Raw genomic sequence first — 9,898 nt, forward strand, 5'->3', positions numbered from 1 at the left:
CGGCACAAAAGTGGGCGTGTGTCGTTTTTGATCCGTTTTTGAAGCAGAAAATCCGTGGTTTTGTACACGCTGTTCGGCGCGCGCCCTGCACGAGTCCAACACCGGTACCCACAAGCGGCGCAAGAACGGTGGCGATGCGACGGTTGCGAGGTGTGACGGGAAGGTCGTGGCGGTTGTGGTGAAGCGGCGTTGTGGTTGGTGGTTGATGTTGTGACTGGTGGTGGTAACAATGGCGGTTGGTCCAAAATAAAGATAGTAAAAGAAAAACGGCTATCCTGAAGAGTCGCAGCACGCATAAATGACATGTATTCCCACTCGACAACGGGTTTGGGCCTAACTACACATATACTTACCGAGATATCTCACCTAAGGGACCTGAATGGTGGTTTGCGAATTTGGTAACCACAACAATATATATATATATATATATATATATATATATATATATATATATATATATATATATATATATATATATATATATATATATGTTGAGATCCAGGTGAGGTCCACAGCGATTAAGGTCAAGCTTTGTTCATCACCGATCTTGGGAGAGAAGGTTTTATTTCACATCAGACATATGCATATGGAGACAACAGGCTTTGAACACAATAGTCCACCCAGCCTAATCCTCTGGTGAGCGGTCTTTCGGCACTGCCTTATATTCAATTTACTGCGACCTTTGAATGACTGCGTGTCAAAGAGGATTTATTACCATTCATTAATCTATTGCATTCTTCTGTCAGTACTGCTGATAAGAGAGCGCAGAGAGTGCAGAAACAACACCCTTGATTCCTTAAGGAATTTTAAAAGGTAGCCTCCTACATGTTGTTTAGGCCTTAACAGTTCTGGGCAGTAGTCCAACAGATTCCAGGTAGCTCAGCTGCCCGATTAGCAAGGTCATTCGAACGGTCGACAAGGCCAGCTGTGTTGTAACAATGTCAAAACAAGTTTCTTGACAGTGCACAGATAAACTAATGGGAAGATTTATCCTTTCCCTCTTTCCAATTGAAACTCAAGAGTTTTAACCAAACACTAGTAGACATGTTTGGTTGCTGTTAGAGTACATACAATCCCCGACATTTCCCTCCTCTTGTTTCTTTGAAACATTTGCAAAAGAAACTACAAATGAAGAAAAGGAGCATCCGCAGGCCGGCAGGTCAGCAGACAGCAACCTCCAGTGGGTGGCCATCCTTAGGTTTAGCTCCAGATGGACCAAAACGATCGGGAGTTCCAGCTGCGCCCCCAGCCCAAAAGGGGGTTCCTACCCACTTTCCAACCGGTCCACTAACACCCCAAGTCTTCAACAAGGGAAATCGGGAAATATCGCAACATTTAAACATAGAATATAAGGAAGCCAAGCACTCCCAAAAGCTGCTCGTACAAGAATTGCTCATGGCTAAACAAGAATGAAGTTATACAGGAATATACGTTCCATTAAATATTTGATTATATATATATATATATATATATATATATATATATATTGCCGCTTAATGGACTTCATGAACAACAAGTAAGGCAGTGTTAAAGTATATAAATGTAATGTTCTTTATGAACAAAGCAAAAGAATATTTGATAAACTACAAGCCAGAGTATAATGAAGGCACAACCTGCCAGCAATTACCAACAAGGCAAATCAAATGGTATTTCTACCTAGCCCTTCAATTGGTGCAAGCAACGAAAGACATTCGTCCAATGTGAGTTGAAGCAATTGTTCATCACTCGGAGGAAGCCAAAGTAATGGATCGGCGACTACTGCAAGGTTACAATATGTTTCATTGTTCATGGGTTGGGGTGACATGGGTGGGGTACATAGTATTGGGTAAGGGGGGGTAGGTGTAAGTGCAGGGAGGTTTGAGGATGGCAGCAGTCCAGCGGTGTTCACCGGGGCCATCTCCGTCTGTACTAGCTGGGTACTGGGCTTTGTTGTCCATCCTGAAAAACACTTTCCAATGGCCTTTTGGGCAATTACCTTGAAAACCATCAGTAATATAAAGGCTGCCACGATGATTATCAGGATTGTTATAAAAAATCTCAAAACACTTCCTCCCCAACCCCCAAACAATCCCTTTAACCAGCTACTCATGTTATCACCACTGTAGTCTTTATATTTGCTCGCCTCTTTCCTTATGTGACCCGCGAGGTCATTAATGTTTTCTGAATTATCTGGGATGTACGTACAACATTCTTTGCCAATTACAGCACATGTTCCCCCTTTTTCAGCTAGGATCATGTCTAAAGCTATTCTATTTTGCATTACAGTAGTCCTTAATGCGACCAGCTCCGCGCTAATTTTCTCAAAACCATCAGCGGTATCATTTCCCATTATTTCCAATGTTGATGCCATGCTGATAAGTTCCCTACCTGCAACCCAGGCCCCATATCGGGGAAAATTATCATTGCTGCATATGCTCCATCTGATATAGCTCTCTTACGTCGTGTCCGATCTATCTCAGAGAATGGGTCAGTGATCAAACGCATGTGCGGTACGACGTACGCAAGATAACATGAACCGCCCCATTTGTTTGGCAGCCATGGGTAGGCTCTATACCCACACACAAAATATGTGCCATTAGATGCAACCTTCGGATATGTTCCATTCTCTCCCTTCCTGTTGGCTGGTAAGTCACTTATCTCTATTGATATATTACAAGTGGAGTTCCCTGCCTGAAATCTGGCATGAGGCTTTGTCCAAGTAAGGCAGATAAACCCCATACGCTTATATGTGATTCTGAAGTACGGAGGTCTTTTCTTTAAATTAAAAGGAGGGTACCACGCACCTGTAAAGTCTACACATGATGAGTTACTGTTTTTTTTGTCAAATTAAAATTGTTGTACCAAGCAGCACCACAGTAGTCTATTTCCTCAAATGGGATCACAGATAATGGCAAACCCGTTTGTGAGGAGTGCGGGAGATAAGCACACACCCAGCACTTGGTCTCATTACTTAATGTAGCATATTTGTGCGACAAAAGTAAGAATGTATTTATCCCATGTACTCCCAACTCGTGTAAATGTTCAGTGTGGTTCCCAATTGCTCTTCTCCCCCTCTGTTGGATGGGTTGGATTGTCCAGTTATCAATTTGCCCTTCCACTTCCCAGCTTCCCATCCATGAGGCAATTATGGCAACTAGGATTTGCTGTAATGGGTTCATTCTTGCACAATCTCCTCCTCTGTTGGGATGGCAAGTTTGCAGTGTGAAAAGTGTATCCAAGCAGGCTTACCTTCGCACTTTACGGCAGTTGGGGTGGTCAGCAATACCTGAAACGGTCCCTTCCACCGTGGTTCCAAGGCCGTTTTCCTTGTAAAGTGCTTTATCAGTACGTAGTCTCCTGGCTGGAAGGTGTGATACGGCCTTTCCACCGGCTCGGGTAAGGCCTCCTTCACTCTCGTGTGTATCGTCCTCGCGATCCTGGAGAGCTGTTTACAGAATGTCAGCATGTTTTCATCCATCATTGCAATACTCAATTTGTTTATGTCGGTGGGGGCAGTTACGGGAAGTCGCATCGGCCTTCCCATTAGTATTTCATGAGGGGATAACCCTGTCTTCCGGTTCACTGTGGATCGCATGCTCATTAGTGCCAAGGGTAATGCATCTGGCCACTTCAACCCTGTTTCCGTTGTTAGTTTCGCCAGCTTGTTCTTTAGGATACCGTTCTGCCTTTCCACGGCGCCTGCTGACTCTGGATGATAAACACAGTGAAATGCCTGTTTTATTCCCAGTGCTTTACACGCTGCCTGTGTTAGTTCCCCCGTAAAGTGCCCCCTTGATCATGTGATATTTTGTGAGGGATGCCGAATCGGCAGAAGAAGCTTTTTAACAAGTGCTTCACAACGGTGGCAGCATCTGCCTTTGTACATGGGTATGCCTCTACCCATTTAGTGAACATGTCTACCACTACCAAGACATTTCCATATCCGCATGATGGTGGCATATTTATAAAGTCTATTTGTAGGTGCACAAAAGGACCCCATGGGGGCGGGTGGGCTCCCGGCTGCCCTATCTTATCAATTTTGTGTTGGTTGTGTTGTTGACATATCTGGCAAGTTTTACAGACCCCTTCTGCTATTTTCCCAATTCCTGGGGCATACCATGATTCTTGTACTTGTCTCACAGTCCCCCTCTTGCACACATGTCCATTCAAATGGGCCATGCGTGCAAGCCATGGAAGGATTTCAACAGGTGCTATTACCTTCCCCTTGTTTGACCAAAGTCCATTGTCATCCGCTACTCCTCCCGCTGCTTGCCACTTATCATGGTCCTTCTGTGTTGCAGCAGCTTGAATTGCAATAATGTCTGGCAAGCTGTATTGGTGCAGCTTGATTTGCTCTTTCGCCAATCGTGCCTGCATTATCGAAGGCAAAGGCAGACTAGCCGCCTCTTTTGCAGCTTTGTCTGCTTTATTATTACCTTTGTCAATGTCAGTTGTCAGTTCCTGGTGTGCACGGCATTTAATGACTGCAATTTCCGCTGGCAGTGTAATGCTTGTCAACAGCTCGGACACCAAACTGCCATTCTTTATTGGTGTTCCTGCAGAGGTAAGAAACCCTCTCATTTTCCATATTGCACCTTTGTCATGTACAACACCAAAAGCATAGCTAGAGTCAGTATATATGTTCACCACGGAATCGGCAGACAGCTCGCAGGCCCTGATAAGGGCACACAATTCCGCCTGCTGGGCGGAGAAATGAGAAGGCAGACGGGACGCTTCCATTAATTCGTCAATCGTACACACAGCGTATCCTGCATGCCCCGAGCCATCTAGTCCTCGGTATGCCGAACCATCAACAAACAAGGTGAGGTCCGGTCGCTCTAGTGGTTGATCCTTTAGATCCGGGCGTACAGTGGATACTTCCTGGATCGCCTCCGTGCAATCGTGTGGGTCGCCGTCGTCCTCCGTTGGCAGCAAAGAGGCTGGATTAAGAACGTTGCATCTTTCAATCTGTAGGTTCGGTTGGTGTAGGAGAGTCGTCTCATACTGCATCAGACGTGTATTGGTTAAATGCTGTGTTTGTTTTTGTGTGAGCAAAGCCGCAACACAGTGGGGAACCCTTAAAACCAGCGGGTGCCCCATTACAATTTCCGCCGTGCGTTTTACTGCATAACTGGCTGCAGCCACTGCTTGTAAACAAAAAGGTAGGCCGCGTTCGACCGGGTCCAGCCTTCGACTGAAGTATGCGATTGGTCGTTGGTGGTCACCGTGCGATTGTGTTAGCACAGCCTGTGCAAATCCCTTTGTTTCATGAGAGTAAAGGAAGAACGTTTTGTCATAATCCGGTAGCCCCAGAGCGGGAGCCACCGAAAGTGCTGCTTTTAATTTTGTAAAGCATTCCCCCATCTGCTCATTCCACACGATTTTATGTGGCTGGTTTCTCCCGACCACAACATACAGTTCCTTGGTTAGGATTGCATAATCAACAACCCATTGTCTACAGTAAGTTGCCATACCTAGGAATCGCATCATCTCCTTCTTCGTGCGAGGGCGGGGGACCTCCGTGATCGAGGTTATCCTCCCTTTGTCCAACTCCCTCTTTCCGTGGGAGATGTAGTGTCCCAGATACTTGACCCTTTCTTGGACCATTTGCAGTTTGTCTTTGTTTACCTTGTGGCCTTTTGTTGCTAACGCCCGTAGCAGCTGCAGCGTATCGTTTGTACACGCTGCTTTATTTGGGGAGCAAATTAGCAGGTCATCCACATACTGTAGCAGGACTGAATTACTTTTGAAAACAACATCTTCTAGATCTTTGTGTAGAGCCCGCGAGAATAAAGTTGGACTGTCTGCGAACCCCTGGGGCAATACAGTCCATGTGTACTGACGGCCTTTGTACGTAAAGGCAAATAAAAACTGCGATTCCTTATCGATGGGTACACTAAAAACCGCAGAGCATAGATCGATGACTGAGAAATGAGTGGAGTTAGCGGGAATAGATGTTATCAGTCCCTCTGCACTAGGTACCACGGGGTGAACACCTTGGATTATCTCATTCACTTCTCGCAAATCTTGGACAAATCTCCATTTATCTTTCTGTGGTTTTTTCACTGGCAATATAGGTGTATTACACGGACTTGTAGTTTCCACAATTATACCCTGTTCCTTCAAGGATTTGATTACGGGTGCAATGCCAGCCTCTGCCTCTTTACGGAGAGGGTACTGGCGCACATTTGGCAAAGGCATTCCTGGTTTGAGTTTAACCACTAGAGGCGTTGCCCCAATGATTCGACCCACATCATTATCATGTTTTGTCCACAATTGTGGTGGGACCTCTCCCATCAGATTTTCCACCTTTTCTATCGTGTTCATCATTTCCAATGCCTTTTCCCGCTTTGGTGGTAAATTAACCTCTTCCACCAGTCCGTGTATTTCTTTTTCCATAAGGTCACAGATCCATCCTTCGTTATTCTTCAACTTATGCACTTCCCAGTGCACTATTGTTTCTGTGCAGCTCACTGCTGCCTCCTGTAGGCGGTAAACCATAAATCCCAAATCCTTTGGGTGATATCCCTTTGCTGTAGTCATTGTTGTATGTGAGGTTACTCCCGGCGGATACTTTGTCAACTGCCTTTGCTCGTCTGTGAGCTTAACCTCCATTGCGACACCTTCCTTACCAACCATTAGGCGGCAAAGCAATAAATCATTACGTGTTTCCAAGTGCGGAGCAATTTTCTCCGCAAATTCAATGTCATCCCCTCCCGCATCATAATAGATTGTACAATGTGGAGGGTTATAGTATGTGTGCATTGTCACTTGTGCATTGTCTAACCACGTTTGCATTTCCTTATTTTCGTCTGAGATAAGGTTTAGGCATGACCAAGCATTTCTAATTGGTTCCTCCGGCAGTCTCCACCAATAAACAATCGGATGCGGTGTCATCAGGATCATCATTGCCAAATGTGTCTTGTCCCTGGGAATATCAACATAAACCCCTCCCTTTGTACATGCTATCGTGCATCCTAGTTTACACAACAAATCTCTACCTAGCAGATTAACTGGCGTAGTGGTTGTGAGAAGGAAAGCATGTTTCTCTTGCAAAGGTCCGCACCGTACTGGTAATTGTGTTGTTGCTTTTAAAGTCTGTACCTTACCCTCTAATCCTACTATTTGTACTTCGGTGTTTGATTTTTCAACTCCTGGCAGTTCCTTCGCTGCGATAGTGGAATGGGTGGCTCCCGTGTCGACTAAGAAAGGAAGCTTCTTACCCGAAACATCCAGAGTGAAGGTCGGCTCCTCTGTTGGTGTTAGTGTCAGCATAGCTCCCTGCAACACGGGTCCACCAGCGGTGTGTCAATATGACTTACGACCCTGCAGCCGTCTTGATCCACCGTCTTGAAACCCCGGCTGTCCTTGAGGGCAATTCCTTCGCCAATGCCCTTCCTTCCCGCACTGGAAGCATTCCTGCGGTGGCGCTGTTGGTTGTGCTCGGTTTTGGCCTGCTGCAGTTTTTGAGCGTGTTTGTAGAGGCGATCGTGTCCAACCTTGACCTTTCCCTACCTGTTTCTTGGGTTTCCCTCTTCTCGGTGCCGCCGGCGGGGGCCTTTGTTGGATTCTCATTCGGCGATCCCACTGTCTAGCCGTTTCTTCGTCTTCTGAGTCTATGTCATCTTCCTCTAGCTCCCACTTTCTCCAATCTTTATTCTTCCTTTGCTCTGCCACTTTGTCTAATAATACCATTTGGAACACCTCCTCTTTAATTTTTGTTTTCGCGCTCTCCTTTTCTTCTGACCGGGATGAACATTGGTCGGCAGCTGTACAAATCTCAGTTGCTGGTCTTGCCTGCCAGCCGAGCATTACATACTTTAACTGCTTCTTAATCTGAGGTCTGAGTCCTTCCATTAGGAAGTTCGTCAACGCTCGTTGTGGTATTTCTTGTTCAACTTGGAAACCCCCATATTGCAAGAATGCCTGCACTAATCTATGCATGAATTCAGTCGCGCGCCCGCTGGCGTTGCTTTGTTTCATAGATCTTATCCCAATCTAACGTTGCCGGCCGCATTGCGCTCTCAATTGCATCATAGAGGAGCTGACGTGCAGTCTGCCTCTGTGCGGCAGTCCATGCCGCTGCTCCCTGTGGCTCCTCCTCTGGCCAATTACCATCCTGTTTAGCCCTTTTCCACACAAATGGGGACAGCACTGCATGGCACAATACTCCAATGTCTCTATGCGAGCAACGGTGTGCCTCAACCCACTGCATTATCAATTCCTTTGTTGCTCCCACATTCCCTCTCAGTTCTAGTACTCGCTCCTTCATCGATCTCAATTCACTCTCTCTAAACGGTCTGTACACCGATTGAGCTGGCCCTCCTGGGCCCGCTGGAATTATTTCTTGGACCGGGTAGGCAGAGGCTGTGGCCAGCAGTCCCATGGCTCCCAGGTCCGGATACAGACTTGGTGTGCTATTCACACACGCAGGTGGAACACCTGCATTGTTTCCCTGGTCTTCCCACCTCTGCACTGCAGTTACAGGGGCGGGAAGATTTCCTTTTACTTGCATCCCCTTAGTTTGTGCTCCAATTTTCTCGACTTTTTGTTCCACTAATTTTCTAGCCACCTCATTTACCTGTAAGGCTTCTTCTTCCCACATATCATACGCTCGCATGTCTGGCTCAGGTTTTATTTTATCATTCATTCGATGTTCTAGCCGGCTTGATAGATTATCTACGATTTCTGATCTTAGAGAACCCCACCTTGGGAATGGGTGTGGATCCCCTTTTGTCCACCTTTCCCACAATGCCAATTGAGTGCATGACTTAGGTCCATATTTTTCATACATTAATCCCGCAGCTGTATTCGGGGGTGGGGCATCTTTATCCCCTATTGATTTTGACGTCTTATTTCCCATATATCCTTATTTCACTGATCCTTCCTAGAGTTTTCTTGGGCCGGGTTAGTGTTCTCCGCCTGGGGTGTTTCTTCACACTCCCAATGCACACTTCCCGCTCCCTCACCCTCCCAACGGGGTTTTCACACCTTTCCCTCCTCTCAATCTCCCGTTCGGATCCTGGCCCTGGCGTATTCTTGGGTCTCCCCCACGGTCTCCCAAAGGAGTGTCCTGGGGTTCCCCTCAACCTTCCAATGGGCCCTTACCTTCCCGGGTACCCCTTTCCGATGTGCAAATAAACCTCCTTCTCCCCTGGTTCGTTTTGAAAGGGCAAGGACAGATCTCAGAGAGCAACGAGTATCCCCAGTGTGAGAAAGGAGGCAGCTTTCTTACCTTTTCCTTAAGCTGGCCGGCTCTTTCCTCCTTTGTCTCACCAGGGTTCTCGAGCTCCTCCTCGATCCGGCTTGCCCCCTCGCCGACTACGCCAATTGTTGAGATCCAGGTGAGGTCCACAGCGATTAAGGTCAAGCTTTGTTCATCACCGATCTTGGGAGAGAAGGTTTTATTTCACATCAGACATATGCATATGGAGACAACAGGCTTTGAACACAATAGTCCACCCAGCCTAATCCTCTGGTGAGCGGTCTTTCGGCACTGCCTTATATTCAATTTACTGCGACCTTTGAATGACTGCGTGTCAAAGAGGATTTATTACCATTCATTAATCTATTGCATTCTTCTGTCAGTACTGCTGATAAGAGAGCGCAGAGAGTGCAGAAACAACACCCTTGATTCCTTAAGGAATTTTAAAAGGTAGCCTCCTACATGTTGTTTAGGCCTTAACAGTTCTGGGCAGTAGTCCAACAGATTCCAGGTAGCTCAGCTGCCCGATTAGCAAGGTCATTCGAACGGTCGACAAGGCCAGCTGTGTTGTAACAATGTCAAAACAAGTTTCTTGACAGTGCACAGATAAACTAATGGGAAGATTTATCCTTTCCCTCTTTCCAATTGAAACTCAAGAGTTTTAACCAAACACTAGTAGACATGTTTGGTTGCTGTTAGAGTACATACAATCCC

General features: G+C 46.4%; 1 long non-coding RNA gene across 1 annotated transcript; it reads right to left on the reverse strand.

Moving 5' to 3' along the window:
* Window positions 1-547: 547 nt before the first annotated feature.
* Window positions 548-9,898, reverse strand: LOC147034969 (uncharacterized). Its single transcript, XR_015060862.1, has 2 exons — window positions 9,215-9,898; window positions 548-3,424 (listed from the first exon to the last, which is right to left on the reverse strand). It is a non-coding gene; the product is annotated as an uncharacterized LOC147034969 (long non-coding RNA).

This window comes from Eptatretus burgeri, chromosome 1, assembly GCF_056783735.1.
Source record: "Eptatretus burgeri isolate ZD-2024b chromosome 1, Ebu_testis_v1, whole genome shotgun sequence".
NCBI classification, from domain to species: domain Eukaryota; kingdom Metazoa; phylum Chordata; class Myxini; order Myxiniformes; family Myxinidae; genus Eptatretus; species Eptatretus burgeri.